Here is a 13,843-nt window from a genome sequence, read left to right as displayed (position 1 = left end):
AGACGATAGACGCAGAAGTATAATCCGCCCTTGACGCGCTGCCTACTGCGCCAAAGCTGGGGAACAATAGTCTGTTAAGGGGGGGGGGGGGGGGGAGAAAGGAGAGAAGGGGGAAGAAGGGGGAAGAAGGGAGGGGGAAAGAAAGAGGAAGAAGAAGCGGCTGATCCTAGAGTCGCGAGTTCGATCCCACCAGTTGCATATTATGTTTTAATGAAACGGCTTAAACTATAGTATTGTTTTAAAGTATGTATAAAGTATATAAAGTATGTATATTTCCTAAAGCATTTTATGAGTGAAGTGAGTGATAAATTGTTCCTAGTTTATGCATAAAATTATTACTAATATTTCAGAATCAATAGCAGCTCATATTTATTCACAGTGAAATATCATAGACCTTATCTGTTTTTAAAGAACCAAATATTTATTTGTCAACAACAAAAAGAGTGAATTAAACAATTTTTTAACCTAAAAAAAACTAAAAACTGTGAACAATCGTAGCATTTACTTTACAAATGTACAAATTTTAAACAGTTGGACTTTGTACACAATCACAATAACAAAAAACATGTAGTATCATCATTAAATAAAATAAATAACCCTCTGTGAAATAAATTAAAAGATTGAGAGGTCTGAAACAGCAGTAACTACACTCTTAACCCGAACTAGTTGAGTTTACTAGAAAATCGCGTGGAAACCCGTTGCCTTATCCCGTTTAAGTTTTTACAAAACATGAAACTAAACCTTTTAAGTTGTATTGGCATAGATAACTTAGACATATTCAAGTTTACATTCGTAACCTTTACTCAAAACCATTAGTTCACATAACTTATCTCTTTTCTGAGGTCTAGCCAACCATTTTAGGTCAAATGCACATAAATATATATAAAAGCATTACTTAACATCATTTGTTGATATAACTAATGTATTGTCTTCAAATTTTAATTAATGACTTATACTGTTTTGATTTAGAGTTTGTATATACCATTGTAGCAATGGTAGAGGTGGAGGCAAGAAAAGGCTTAGTCCAGACTTAAAACAGACTAAAACAGCATGTTCCAAAATCTTTGAAAGGATTGACGGAGTTGGCCAAAAGAGCCTCTGTATACAAAAGCTTGGCACATCCTTCGAGCCGGAATTGAACCAGCGACCTAAGGATAACTGTTGTTGGGCACCTACAGTCCTCCGCTCTACCAACTGAGCTATCGAAGGGAGCAAAGCCAACATCCTTTTCATGAATCCTGTATGAATGCATGTAACCAGGCTTAAGATGCGTATCATGGGACACCTGCAGTTCTCTGCTGTACCAAATGAGTTATGGAAGGGAGCCAGGGGCTTGGGCCTGTTTATCAGTTAAATAAACACAAAAAGTGATGAGAAACCATCAGTTTCAGATGCGTTTCAGATCAAATCAGCCTCAGTTTCTATCATGCATTTAGTCGTTACAAAAACACATCTGGCATCTATCTGGGAAAGTCTCCACATCGTCCAACACAGATGTTGATCCTCAATATACCCTCACATTGTCCAGCGCAAAAGTCCAGCCATTTTGTTTGGTTCTTTTTTTGTCAGGTCTATCCATCCATTCATTTGGCACACGATTTTCATCTTCTGTTGTTAGGATGTTTATACTTTGGGTGTGGCGGTGTGTGAAAACCCTCCCTTTAGAAGAGCTAAAAAACACAGAACATATGCGGCCTTGGCGACTCATTAAAAAGGCACTATTTCTCATTGGGGCCTGTTTGATACTTTGACCCCTTTTATGCTCTTTAAATGGGCAGACCTTCTGCATTTGTGCTGTTTGATTCTTTCAGACCTTTGATACGGGACAGAGGCCTGTAGACAAAATAATTTTTTTTAAAGTTTAAGAAATCTAAGTTGAAAGTGGGATCTTTTTTCAGCGATGCAAACAAATTAGGTCAGGGGTTGCCGTGACCCGGATTCGAACCGGGGTTGCTGCGACCACAACGCAGAGTACTAACCACTATACGATCATGGCTGGTTGTGGGTTGTTGTCGTGTGTGGCTTTGATGTGATCCGAAACACCTTCATATCCCAAGGATAGCATATGTAGCTCTGCGGCATGTGACTGGCAGCCATGTTTTTTTTTTGTGTTTGGAGCAAAATCATTGACAGCAGAGATAAAGAGGAAGACGAGCTTTCCTTACGGTGTGGGGTCAGCCACATGTGTTGCAAGACGACACACTGTGAGGTATCTTTGGGGCTTAAGTGAGCTGGGATACGCAGGGAGTAGAAGGTTTAAAGCGATCCTGTTCTAAAGCAGTGGGAGAAGTGAGAGACTAAAACCAGCGTGCCGAGCTAGCCAGGAGTTGAACCTAGAATCTTCTGATCCGTAGTCAGACGCGTTATCCATTGCGCCACTAGCCCTTAGAAATTTCAATAGAGAGTGGAACAGTCTTTCGTAAAACAGCATGTTCCAAAATCTTTGAAAGGATTGACAGAGTTGGCCAAAAGAGCCTCTGTATACAAAAGCTTGGCACATCCTTCGAGCCGGAATTGAACCAGCGACCTAAGGATAACTGTTGTTGGGCACCTACAGTCCTCCGCTCTACTAACTGAGCTATCGAAGGGAGCAAAGCCAACATCCTTTTCATGAATCCTGTATGAATGCATGTAACCAGGCTTAAGATGCGTATCATGGGACACCTGCAGTTCTCTGCTGTACCAAATGAGTTATGGAAGGGAGCCAGGGGCTTGGGCCTGTTTATCAGTTAAATAAACACAAAAAGTGATGAGAAACCATCAGTTTCAGATGCGTTTCAGATCAAATCAGCCTCAGTTTCTATCATGCATTTAGTCGTAACAAAAACATATCTGGCATCTATCTGGGAAAGTCTCCACATCGTCCAACACAGATGTTGATCCTCAATATACCCTCACATTGTCCAGCGCAAAAGTCCAGCCATTTTGTTTGGTTCTTTTTTTGTCAGGTCTATCCATCCATTCATTTGGCACACGATTTTCATCTTCTGTTGTTAGGATGTTTATACTTTGGGTGTGGCAGTGTGTGAAAACCCTCCCTTTAGAAGAGCTAAAAAACACAGAACATATGCGGCCTTGGCGACTCATTAAAAAGGCACTATTTCTCATTGGGGCCTGTTTGATACTTTGACCCCTTTTATGCTCTTTAAATGGGCAGACCTTCTCCATTTGTGCTGTTTGATTCTTTCAGACCTTTGATACGGGACAGAGGCCTGTAGACAAAATTATTTTTTTTAAAGTTTAAGAAATCTAAGTTGAAAGTGGGATCTTTTTTCAGCGATGCAAACAAATTAGGTCAGCGGTTGCCGTGACCCGGATTCGAACCTGGGTTGCTGCGACCACAACGCAGAGTACTAACCACTATACGATCACGACCGGTTGTGGGTTTTTGTCGTGTGTGGCTTTGATGTGATCCGAAACACCTTCGTATCCCAAGGATAGCATATGTAGCTCTGCGGCATGTGGCTGGCAGCCATGTTTTTTTTTGTGTTTGGAGCAAAATCATTGACAGCAGAGATAAAGAGGAAGACGAGCTTTCCTTACGGTGTGGGGTCAGCCACATGTGTTGCAAGACGACACACTGTGAGGTATCTTTGGGGCGTAAGTGAGCTGGGATACGCAGGGAGTAGAAGGTTTAAAGCGATCCTGTTCTAAAGCAGTGAGAGACTAAAACCAGCGTGCCGAGCTAGCCAGGAGTTGAACCTAGAATCTTCTGATCCGTAGTCAGACGCGTTATCCATTGCGCCACTAGCCCTTAGAAATTTCAATAGAGAGTGGAACAGTCTTTCGTAAAACAGCATGTTCCAAAATCTTTGAAAGGATTGACGGAGTTGGCCAAAAGAGCCTCTGTATACAAAAGCTTGGCACATCCTTCGAGCCGGAATTGAACCAGCGACCTAAGGATAACTGTTGTTGGGCACCTACAGTCCTCCGCTCTACCAACTGAGCTATCGAAGGGAGCAAAGCCAACATCCTTTTCATGAATCCTGTATGAATGCATGTAACCAGGCTTAAGATGCGTATCATGGGACACCTGCAGTTCTCTGCTGTACCAAATGAGTTATGGAAGGGAGCCAGGGGCTTGGGTCTGTTTATCAGTTAAATAAACACAAAAAGTGATGAGAAACCATCAGTTTCAGATGCGTTTCAGATCAAATCAGCCTCAGTTTCTATCATGCATTTAGTCGTTACAAAAACACATCTGGCATCTATCTGGGAAAGTCTCCACATCGTCCAACACAGATGTTGATCCTCAATATACCCTCACATTGTCCAGCGCAAAAGTCCAGCCATTTTGTTTGGTTCTTTTTTTGTCAGGTCTATCCATCCATTCATTTGGCACACGATTTTCATCTTCTGTTGTTAGGATGTTTATACTTTGGGTGTGGCGGTGTGTGAAAACCCTCCCTTTAGAAGAGCTAAAAAACACAGAACATATGCGGCCTTGGCGACTCATTAAAAAGGCACTATTTCTCATTGGGGCCTGTTTGATACTTTGACCCCTTTTATGCTCTTTAAATGGGCAGACCTTCTGCATTTGTGCTGTTTGATTCTTTCAGACCTTTGATACGGGACAGAGGCCTGTAGACAAAATTATTTTTTTTAAAGTTTAAGAAATCTAAGTTGAAAGTGGGATCTTTTTTCAGCGATGCAAACAAATTAGGTCAGGGGTTGCCGTGACCCGGATTCGAACCGGGGTTGCTGCGACCACAACGCAGAGTACTAACCACTATACGATCACGGCTGGTTGTGGGTTGTTGTCGTGTGTGGCTTTGATGTGATCCGAAACACCTTCGTATCCCAAGGATAGCATATGTAGCTCTGCGGCATGTGGCTGGCAGCCATGTTTTTTTTTGTGTTTGGAGCAAAATCATTGACAGCAGAGATAAAGAGGAAGACGAGCTTTCCTTACGGTGTGGGGTCAGCCACATGTGTTGCAAGACGACACACTGTGAGGTATCTTTGGGGCTTAAGTGAGCTGGGATACGCAGGGAGTAGAAGGTTTAAAGCGATCCTGTTCTAAAGCAGTGGGAGAAGTGAGAGACTAAAACCAGCGTGCCGAGCTAGCCAGGAGTTGAACCTAGAATCTTCTGATCCGTAGTCAGACGCGTTATCCATTGCGCCACTAGCCCTTAGAAATTTTAATAGAGAGTGGAACAGTCTTTCGTAAAACAGCATGTTCCAAAATCTTTGAAAGGATTGACAGAGTTGGCCAAAAGAGCCTCTGTATACAAAAGCTTGGCACATCCTTCGAGCCGGAATTGAACCAGCGACCTAAGGATAACTGTTGTTGGGCACCTACAGTCCTCCGCTCTACCAACTGAGCTATCGAAGGGAGCAAAGCCAACATCCTTTTCATGAATCCTGTATGAATGCATGTAACCAGGCTTAAGATGCGTATCATGGGACACCTGCAGTTCTCTGCTGTACCAAATGAGTTATGGAAGGGAGCCAGGGGCTTGGGCCTGTTTATCAGTTAAATAAACACAAAAAGTGATGAGAAACCATCAGTTTCAGATGCGTTTCAGATCAAATCAGCCTCAGTTTCTATCATGCATTTAGTCGTTACAAAAACACATCTGGCATCTATCTGGGAAAGTCTCCATATCGTCCAACACAGATGTTGATCCTCAATATACCCTCACATTGTCCAGCGCAAAAGTCCAGCCATTTTGTTTGGTTCTTTTTTTGTCAGGTCTATCCATCCATTCATTTGGCACACGATTTTCATCTTCTGTTGTTAGGATGTTTATACTTTGGGTGTGGCGGTGTGTGAAAACCCTCCCTTTAGAAGAGCTAAAAAACACAGAACATATGCGGCCTTGGCGACTCATTAAAAAGGCACTATTTCTCATTGGGGCCTGTTTGATAATTTGACCCCTTTTATGCTCTTTAAATGGGCAGACCTTCTGCATTTGTGCTGTTTGATTCTTTCAGACCTTTGATACGGGACAGAGGCCTGTAGACAAAATTATTTTTTTTAAAGTTTAAGAAATCTAAGTTGAAAGTGGGATCTTTTTTCAGCGATGCAAACAAATTAGGTCAGGGGTTGCCGTGACCCGGATTCGAACCGGGGTTGCTGCGACCACAACGCAGATTACTAACTACTATACGATCACGGCTGGTTGTGGGTTGTTGTCGTGTGTGGCTTTGATGTGATCCGAAACACCTTCGTATCCCAAGGATAGCATATGTAGCTCTGCGGCATGTGACTGGCAGGCATGTATATTTTTTGTGTTTGGAGCAAAATCATTGACAGCAGAGATAAAGAGGAAGATGAGCTTTCCTTACGGTGTGGGGTCAGCCACATGTGTTGCAAGACGACACACTGTGAGGTATCTTTGGGGCGTAAGTGAGCTGGGATACCCAGGGAGTAGAAGGTTTAAAGCGATCCTGTTCTAAAGCAGTGGGAGAAGTGAGAGACTAAAACCAGCGTGCCGAGCTAGCCAGGAGTTGAACCTAGAATCTTCTGATCCGTAGTCAGACGCGTTATCCATTGCGCCACTAGCCCTTAGAAATTTCGATAGAGAGTGGAACAGTCTTTCGTAAAACAGCATGTTCCAAAAGCTTTGAAAGGATTGACGGAGTTGGCCAAAAGAGCCTCTGTATACAAAAGCTTGGCACATCCTTCGAGCCGGAATTGAACCAGCGACCTAAGGATAACTGTTGTTGGGCACCTACAGTCCTCCGCTCTACCAACTGAGCTATCGAAGGGAGCAAAGCCAACATCCTTTTCATGAATCCTGTATGAATGCATGTAACCAGGCTTAAGATGCGTATCATGGGACACCTGCAGTTCTCTGCTGTACCAAATGAGTTATGGAAGGGAGCCAGGGGCTTGGGCCTGTTTATCAGTTAAATAAACACAAAAAGTGATGAGAAACCATCAGTTTCAGATGCGTTTCAGATCAAATCAGCCTCAGTTTCTATCATGCATTTAGTCGTTACAAAAACATATCTGGCATCTATCTGGGAAAGTCTCCACATCGTCCAACACAGATGTTGATCCTCAATATACCCTCACATTGTCCAGCGCAAAAGTCCAGCCATTTTGTTTGGTTCTTTTTTTGTCAGGTCTATCCATCCATTCATTTGGCACACGATTTTCATCTTCTGTTGTTAGGATGTTTATACTTTGGGTGTGGCGGTGTGTTAAAACCCTCCCTTTAGAAGAGCTAAAAAACACAGAACATATGCGGCCTTGGCGACTCATTAAAAAGGCACTATTTCTCATTGGGGCCTGTTTGATACTTTGACCCCTTTTATGCTCTTTAAATGGGCAGACCTTCTCCATTTGTGCTGTTTGATTCTTTCAGACCTTTGATACGGGACAGAGGCCTGTAGACAAAATTATTTTTTTTAAAGTTTAAGAAATCTAAGTTGAAAGTGGGATCTTTTTTCAGCGATGCAAACAAATTAGGTCAGGGGTTGCCGTGACCCGGATTCGAACCTGGGTTGCTGCGACCACAACGCAGAGTACTAACCACTATACGATCACGACCGGTTGTGGGTTTTTGTCGTGTGTGGCTTTGATGTGATCCGAAACACCTTCGTATCCCAAGGATAGCATATGTAGCTCTGCGGCATGTGGCTGGCAGCCATGTTTTTTTTTGTGTTTGGAGCAAAATCATTGACAGCAGAGATAAAGAGGAAGACGAGCTTTCCTTACGGTGTGGGGTCAGCCACATGTGTTGCAAGACGACACACTGTGAGGTATCTTTGGGGCGTAAGTGAGCTGGGATACCCAGGGAGTAGAAGGTTTAAAGCGATCCTGTTCTAAAGCAGTGAGAGACTAAAACCAGCGTGCCGAGCTAGCCAGGAGTTGAACCTAGAATCTTCTGATCCGTAGTCAGACGCGTTATCCATTGCGCCACTAGCCCTTAGAAATTTCAATAGAGAGTGGAACAGTCTTTCGTAAAACAGCATGTTCCAAAATCTTTGAAAGGATTGACGGAGTTGGCCAAAAGAGCCTCTGTATACAAAAGCTTGGCACATCCTTAGAGCCGGAATTGAACCAGCAACCTAAGGATAACTGTTGTTGGGCACCTACAGTCCTCCGCTCTACCAACTGAGCTATCGAAGGGAGCAAAGCCAACATCCTTTTCATGAATCCTGTATGAATGCATGTAACCAGGCTTAAGATGCGTATCATGGGACACCTGCAGTTCTCTGCTGTACCAAATGAGTTATGGAAGGGAGCCAGGGGCTTGGGCCTGTTTATCAGTTAAATAAACACAAAAAGTGATGAGAAACCATCAGTTTCAGATGCGTTTCAGATCAAATCAGCCTCAGTTTCTATCATGCATTTAGTCGTTACAAAAACACATCTGGCATCTATCTGGGAAAGTCTCCACATCGTCCAACACAGATGTTGATCCTCAATATACCCTCACATTGTCCAGCGCAAAAGTCCAGCCATTTTGTTTGGTTCTTTTTTTGTCAGGTCTATCCATCCATTCATTTGGCACACGATTTTCATCTTCTGTTGTTAGGATGTTTATACTTTGGGTGTGGCGGTGTGTGAAAACCCTCCCTTTAGAAGAGCTAAAAAACACAGAACATATGCGGCCTTGGCGACTCATTAAAAAGGCACTATTTCTCATTGGGGCCTGTTTGATACTTTGACCCCTTTTATGCTCTTTAAATGGGCAGACCTTCTGCATTTGTGCTGTTTGATTCTTTCAGACCTTTGATACGGGACAGAGGCCTGTAGACAAAATTATTTTTTTTAAAGTTTAAGAAATCTAAGTTGAAAGTGGGATCTTTTTTCAGCGATGCAAACAAATTAGGTCAGGGGTTGCCGTGACCCGGATTCGAACCGGGGTTGCTGCGACCACAACGCAGAGTACTAACCACTATACGATCACGGCTGGTTGTGGGTTGTTGTCGTGTGTGGCTTTGATGTGATCCGAAACACCTTCGTATCCCAAGGATAGCATATGTAGCTCTGCGGCATGTGACTGGCAGGCATGTTTTTTTTTTTGTGTTTGGAGCAAAATCATTGACAGCAGAGATAAAGAGGAAGATGAGCTTTCCTTACGGTGTGGGGTCAGCCACATGTGTTGCAAGACGACACACTGTGAGGTATCTTTGGGGCGTAAGTGAGCTGGGATACGCAGGGAGTAGAAGGTTTAAAGCGATCCTGTTCTAAAGCAGTGGGAGAAGTGAGAGACTAAAACCAGCGTGCCGAGCTAGCCAGGAGTTGAACCTAGAATCTTCTGATCCGTAGTCAGACGCGTTATCCATTGCGCCACTAGCCCTTAGAAATTTCGATAGAGAGTGGAACAGTCTTTCGTAAAACAGCATGTTCCAAAAGCTTTGAAAGGATTGACGGAGTTGGCCAAAAGAGCCTCTGTATACAAAAGCTTGGCACATCCTTCGAGCCGGAATTGAACCAGCAACCTAAGGATAACTGTTGTTGGGCACCTACAGTCCTCCGCTCTACCAACTGAGCTATCGAAGGGAGCAAAGCCAACATCCTTTTCATGAATCCTGTATGAATGCATGTAACCAGGCTTAAGATGCGTATCATGGGACACCTGCAGTTCTCTGCTGTACCAAATGAGTTATGGAAGGGAGCCAGGGGCTTGGGCCTGTTTATCAGTTAAATAAACACAAAAAGTGATGAGAAACCATCAGTTTCAGATGCGTTTCAGATCAAATCAGCCTCAGTTTCTATCATGCATTTAGTCGTTACAAAAACACATCTGGCATCTATCTGGGAAAGTCTCCACATCGTCCAACACAGATGTTGATCCTCAATATACCCTCACATTGTCCAGCGCAAAAGTCCAGCCATTTTGTTTGGTTCTTTTTTTGTCAGGTCTATCCATCCATTCATTTGGCACACGATTTTCATCTTCTGTTGTTAGGATGTTTATACTTTGGGTGTGGCGGTGTGTGAAAACCCTCCCTTTAGAAGAGCTAAAAAACACAGAACATATGCGGCCTTGGCGACTCATTAAAAAGGCACTATTTCTCATTGGGGCCTGTTTGATACTTTGACCCCTTTTATGCTCTTTAAATGGGCAGACCTTCTGCATTTGTGCTGTTTGATTCTTTCAGACCTTTGATACGGGACAGAGGCCTGTAGACAAAATTATTTTTTTTAAAGTTTAAGAAATCTAAGTTGAAAGTGGGATCTTTTTTCAGCGATGCAAACAAATTAGGTCAGGGGTTGCCGTGACCCGGATTCGAACCGGGGTTGCTGCGACCACAACGCAGAGTACTAACCACTATACGATCACGGCTGGTTGTGGGTTGTTGTCGTGTGTGGCTTTGATGTGATCCGAAACACCTTCGTATCCCAAGGATAGCATATGTAGCTCTGCGGCATGTGGCTGGCAGCCATGTTTTTTTTTGTGTTTGGAGCAAAATCATTGACAGCAGAGATAAAGAGGAAGACGAGCTTTCCTTACGGTGTGGGGTCAGCCACATGTGTTGCAAGACGACACACTGTGAGGTATCTTTGGGGCTTAAGTGAGCTGGGATACGCAGGGAGTAGAAGGTTTAAAGCGATCCTGTTCTAAAGCAGTGGGAGAAGTGAGAGACTAAAACCAGCGTGCCGAGCTAGCCAGGAGTTGAACCTAGAATCTTCTGATCCGTAGTCAGACGCGTTATCCATTGCGCCACTAGCCCTTAGAAATTTTAATAGAGAGTGGAACAGTCTTTCGTAAAACAGCATGTTCCAAAATCTTTGAAAGGATTGACGGAGTTGGCCAAAAGAGCCTCTGTATACAAAAGCTTGGCACATCCTTCGAGCCGGAATTGAACCAGCGACCTAAGGATAACTGTTGTTGGGCACCTACAGTCCTCCGCTCTACCAACTGAGCTATCGAAGGGAGCAAAGCCAACATCCTTTTCATGAATCCTGTATGAATGCATGTAACCAGGCTTAAGATGCGTATCATGGGACACCTGCAGTTCTCTGCTGTACCAAATGAGTTATGGAAGGGAGCCAGGGGCTTGGGCCTGTTTATCAGTTAAATAAACACAAAAAGTGATGAGAAACCATCAGTTTCAGATGCGTTTCAGATCAAATCAGCCTCAGTTTCTATCATGCATTTAGTCGTTACAAAAACACATCTGGCATCTATCTGGGAAAGTCTCCATATCGTCCAACACAGATGTTGATCCTCAATATACCCTCACATTGTCCAGCGCAAAAGTCCAGCCATTTTGTTTGGTTCTTTTTTTGTCAGGTCTATCCATCCATTCATTTGGCACACGATTTTCATCTTCTGTTGTTAGGATGTTTATACTTTGGGTGTGGCGGTGTGTGAAAACCCTCCCTTTAGAAGAGCTAAAAAACACAGAACATATGCGGCCTTGGCGACTCATTAAAAAGGCACTATTTCTCATTGGGGCCTGTTTGATAATTTGACCCCTTTTATGCTCTTTAAATGGGCAGACCTTCTGCATTTGTGCTGTTTGATTCTTTCAGACCTTTGATACGGGACAGAGGCCTGTAGACAAAATTATTTTTTTTAAAGTTTAAGAAATCTAAGTTGAAAGTGGGATCTTTTTTCAGCGATGCAAACAAATTAGGTCAGGGGTTGCCGTGTCCCGGATTCGAACCGGGGTTGCTGCGACCACAACGCAGATTACTAACCACTATACGATCACGGCTGGTTGTGGGTTGTTGTCGTGTGTGGCTTTGATGTGATCCGAAACACCTTCGTATCCCAAGGATAGCATATGTAGCTCTGCGGCATGTGGCTGGCAGCCATGTTTTTTTTTGTGTTTGGAGCAAAATCATTGACAGCAGAGATAAAGAGGAAGACGAGCTTTCCTTACGGTGTGGGGTCAGCCACATGTGTTGCAAGACGACACACTGTGAGGTATCTTTGGGGCTTAAGTGAGCTGGGATACGCAGGGAGTAGAAGGTTTAAAGCGATCCTGTTCTAAAGCAGTGGGAGAAGTGAGAGACTAAAACCAGCGTGCCGAGCTAGCCAGGAGTTGAACCTAGAATCTTCTGATCCGTAGTCAGACGCGTTATCCATTGCGCCACTAGCCCTTAGAAATTTCAATAGAGAGTGGAACAGTCTTTCGTAAAACAGCATGTTCCAAAATCTTTGAAAGGATTGACGGAGTTGGCCAAAAGAGCCTCTGTATACAAAAGCTTGGCACATCCTTCGAGCCGGAATTGAACCAGCGACCTAAGGATAACTGTTGTTGGGCACCTACAGTCCTCCGCTCTACCAACTGAGCTATCGAAGGGAGCAAAGCCAACATCCTTTTCATGAATCCTGTATGAATGCATGTAACCAGGCTTAAGATGCGTATCATGGGACACCTGCAGTTCTCTGCTGTACCAAATGAGTTATGGAAGGGAGCCAGGGGCTTGGGCCTGTTTATCAGTTAAATAAACACAAAAAGTGATGAGAAACCATCAGTTTCAGATGCGTTTCAGATCAAATCAGCCTCAGTTTCTATCATGCATTTAGTCGTTACAAAAACACATCTGGCATCTATCTGGGAAAGTCTCCACATCGTCCAACACAGATGTTGATCCTCAATATACCCTCACATTGTCCAGCGCAAAAGTCCAGCCATTTTGTTTGGTTCTTTTTTTGGCAGGTCTATCCATCCATTCATTTGGCACACGATTTTCATCTTCTGTTGTTAGGATGTTTATACTTTGGGTGTGGCGGTGTGTGAAAACCCTCCCTTTAGAAGAGCTAAAAAACACAGAACATATGCGGCCTTGGCGACTCATTAAAAAGGCACTATTTCTCATTGGGGCCTGTTTGATAATTTGACCCCTTTTATGCTCTTTAAATGGGCAGACCTTCTGCATTTGTGCTGTTTGATTCTTTCAGACCTTTGATACGGGACAGAGGCCTGTAGACAAAATTATTTTTTTTAAAGTTTAAGAAATCTAAGTTGAAAGTGGGATCTTTTTTCAGCGATGCAAACAAATTAGGTCAGGGGTTGCCGTGACCCGGATTCGAACCGGGGTTGCTGCGACCACAACGCAGATTACTAACCACTATACGATCACGGCTGGTTGTGGGTTGTTGTCGTGTGTGGCTTTGATGTGATCCGAAACACCTTCGTATCCCAAGGATAGCATATGTAGCTCTGCGGCATGTGGCTGGCAGCCATGTTTTTTTTTGTGTTTGGAGCAAAATCATTGACAGCAGAGATAAAGAGGAAGACGAGCTTTCCTTACGGTGTGGGGTCAGCCACATGTGTTGCAAGACGACACACTGTGAGGTATCTTTGGGGCTTAAGTGAGCTGGGATACGCAGGGAGTAGAAGGTTTAAAGCGATCCTGTTCTAAAGCAGTGGGAGAAGTGAGAGACTAAAACCAGCGTGCCGAGCTAGCCAGGAGTTGAACCTAGAATCTTCTGATCCGTAGTCAGACGCGTTATCCATTGCGCCACTAGCCCTTAGAAATTTTAATAGAGAGTGGAACAGTCTTTCGTAAAACAGCATGTTCCAAAATCTTTGAAAGGATTGACAGAGTTGGCCAAAAGAGCCTCTGTATACAAAAGCTTGGCACATCCTTCGAGCCGGAATTGAACCAGCGACCTAAGGATAACTGTTGTTGGGCACCTACAGTCCTCCGCTCTACCAACTGAGCTATCGAAGGGAGCAAAGCCAACATCCTTTTCATGAATCCTGTATGAATGCATGTAACCAGGCTTAAGATGCGTATCATGGGACACCTGCAGTTCTCTGCTGTACCAAATGAGTTATGGAAGGGAGCCAGGGGCTTGGGCCTGTTTATCAGTTAAATAAACACAAAAAGTGATGAGAAACCATCAGTTTCAGATGCGTTTCAGATCAAATCAGCCTCAGTTTCTATCATGCATTTAGTCGTTACAAAAACACATCT

At 43.7% G+C, this 13,843-nt stretch overlaps 22 non-coding genes across 22 annotated transcripts; all 22 read right to left on the bottom strand.

Moving 5' to 3' along the window:
* Positions 1–1,120: 1,120 nt before the first annotated feature.
* trnay-gua (transfer RNA tyrosine (anticodon GUA)) lies at positions 1,121–1,209 on the bottom strand. The gene is given in 2 exon segments: positions 1,121–1,156; positions 1,173–1,209. It is a non-coding gene; the product is annotated as a tRNA-Tyr (tRNA).
* Positions 1,210–1,924: 715 nt separating this feature from the next.
* Positions 1,925–1,996, bottom strand: trnah-gug (transfer RNA histidin (anticodon GUG)). Its single transcript has one exon. It is a non-coding gene; the product is annotated as a tRNA-His (tRNA).
* Positions 1,997–2,312: 316 nt separating this feature from the next.
* trnar-acg (transfer RNA arginine (anticodon ACG)) lies at positions 2,313–2,385 on the bottom strand. The gene has a single exon. It is a non-coding gene; the product is annotated as a tRNA-Arg (tRNA).
* Positions 2,386–2,499: 114 nt separating this feature from the next.
* Positions 2,500–2,588, bottom strand: trnay-gua (transfer RNA tyrosine (anticodon GUA)). The gene is given in 2 exon segments: positions 2,500–2,535; positions 2,552–2,588. It is a non-coding gene; the product is annotated as a tRNA-Tyr (tRNA).
* Positions 2,589–3,681: 1,093 nt separating this feature from the next.
* On the bottom strand, positions 3,682–3,754 carry trnar-acg (transfer RNA arginine (anticodon ACG)). The gene has a single exon. It is a non-coding gene; the product is annotated as a tRNA-Arg (tRNA).
* A 114-nt stretch (positions 3,755–3,868) lies between these two features.
* Positions 3,869–3,957, bottom strand: trnay-gua (transfer RNA tyrosine (anticodon GUA)). Its single transcript is given in 2 exon segments — positions 3,869–3,904; positions 3,921–3,957. It is a non-coding gene; the product is annotated as a tRNA-Tyr (tRNA).
* Positions 3,958–4,672: 715 nt separating this feature from the next.
* Positions 4,673–4,744, bottom strand: trnah-gug (transfer RNA histidin (anticodon GUG)). The gene has a single exon. It is a non-coding gene; the product is annotated as a tRNA-His (tRNA).
* A 315-nt stretch (positions 4,745–5,059) lies between these two features.
* Positions 5,060–5,132, bottom strand: trnar-acg (transfer RNA arginine (anticodon ACG)). Its single transcript has one exon. It is a non-coding gene; the product is annotated as a tRNA-Arg (tRNA).
* A 114-nt stretch (positions 5,133–5,246) lies between these two features.
* On the bottom strand, positions 5,247–5,335 carry trnay-gua (transfer RNA tyrosine (anticodon GUA)). The gene is given in 2 exon segments: positions 5,247–5,282; positions 5,299–5,335. It is a non-coding gene; the product is annotated as a tRNA-Tyr (tRNA).
* A 1,103-nt stretch (positions 5,336–6,438) lies between these two features.
* trnar-acg (transfer RNA arginine (anticodon ACG)) lies at positions 6,439–6,511 on the bottom strand. Its single transcript has one exon. It is a non-coding gene; the product is annotated as a tRNA-Arg (tRNA).
* Positions 6,512–6,625: 114 nt separating this feature from the next.
* trnay-gua (transfer RNA tyrosine (anticodon GUA)) lies at positions 6,626–6,714 on the bottom strand. Its single transcript is given in 2 exon segments — positions 6,626–6,661; positions 6,678–6,714. It is a non-coding gene; the product is annotated as a tRNA-Tyr (tRNA).
* Positions 6,715–7,807: 1,093 nt separating this feature from the next.
* Positions 7,808–7,880, bottom strand: trnar-acg (transfer RNA arginine (anticodon ACG)). Its single transcript has one exon. It is a non-coding gene; the product is annotated as a tRNA-Arg (tRNA).
* Positions 7,881–8,798: 918 nt separating this feature from the next.
* On the bottom strand, positions 8,799–8,870 carry trnah-gug (transfer RNA histidin (anticodon GUG)). Its single transcript has one exon. It is a non-coding gene; the product is annotated as a tRNA-His (tRNA).
* Positions 8,871–9,187: 317 nt separating this feature from the next.
* On the bottom strand, positions 9,188–9,260 carry trnar-acg (transfer RNA arginine (anticodon ACG)). The gene has a single exon. It is a non-coding gene; the product is annotated as a tRNA-Arg (tRNA).
* A 114-nt stretch (positions 9,261–9,374) lies between these two features.
* On the bottom strand, positions 9,375–9,463 carry trnay-gua (transfer RNA tyrosine (anticodon GUA)). Its single transcript is given in 2 exon segments — positions 9,375–9,410; positions 9,427–9,463. It is a non-coding gene; the product is annotated as a tRNA-Tyr (tRNA).
* A 715-nt stretch (positions 9,464–10,178) lies between these two features.
* On the bottom strand, positions 10,179–10,250 carry trnah-gug (transfer RNA histidin (anticodon GUG)). The gene has a single exon. It is a non-coding gene; the product is annotated as a tRNA-His (tRNA).
* Positions 10,251–10,565: 315 nt separating this feature from the next.
* trnar-acg (transfer RNA arginine (anticodon ACG)) lies at positions 10,566–10,638 on the bottom strand. Its single transcript has one exon. It is a non-coding gene; the product is annotated as a tRNA-Arg (tRNA).
* A 114-nt stretch (positions 10,639–10,752) lies between these two features.
* trnay-gua (transfer RNA tyrosine (anticodon GUA)) lies at positions 10,753–10,841 on the bottom strand. Its single transcript is given in 2 exon segments — positions 10,753–10,788; positions 10,805–10,841. It is a non-coding gene; the product is annotated as a tRNA-Tyr (tRNA).
* Positions 10,842–11,943: 1,102 nt separating this feature from the next.
* Positions 11,944–12,016, bottom strand: trnar-acg (transfer RNA arginine (anticodon ACG)). Its single transcript has one exon. It is a non-coding gene; the product is annotated as a tRNA-Arg (tRNA).
* Positions 12,017–12,130: 114 nt separating this feature from the next.
* Positions 12,131–12,219, bottom strand: trnay-gua (transfer RNA tyrosine (anticodon GUA)). The gene is given in 2 exon segments: positions 12,131–12,166; positions 12,183–12,219. It is a non-coding gene; the product is annotated as a tRNA-Tyr (tRNA).
* A 1,102-nt stretch (positions 12,220–13,321) lies between these two features.
* Positions 13,322–13,394, bottom strand: trnar-acg (transfer RNA arginine (anticodon ACG)). The gene has a single exon. It is a non-coding gene; the product is annotated as a tRNA-Arg (tRNA).
* Positions 13,395–13,508: 114 nt separating this feature from the next.
* Positions 13,509–13,597, bottom strand: trnay-gua (transfer RNA tyrosine (anticodon GUA)). Its single transcript is given in 2 exon segments — positions 13,509–13,544; positions 13,561–13,597. It is a non-coding gene; the product is annotated as a tRNA-Tyr (tRNA).
* Positions 13,598–13,843: the final 246 nt, after the last annotated feature.

The sequence above is a fragment of the Odontesthes bonariensis genome, chromosome 8 (genome assembly GCF_027942865.1).
Source record: "Odontesthes bonariensis isolate fOdoBon6 chromosome 8, fOdoBon6.hap1, whole genome shotgun sequence".
In the NCBI taxonomy this organism is placed as follows: Eukaryota; Metazoa; Chordata; class Actinopteri; order Atheriniformes; family Atherinopsidae; genus Odontesthes; species Odontesthes bonariensis.
The sequence above is the reverse complement of the archived record's forward strand: the minus strand, read 5'-3'. Positions and strand labels throughout refer to the sequence as shown.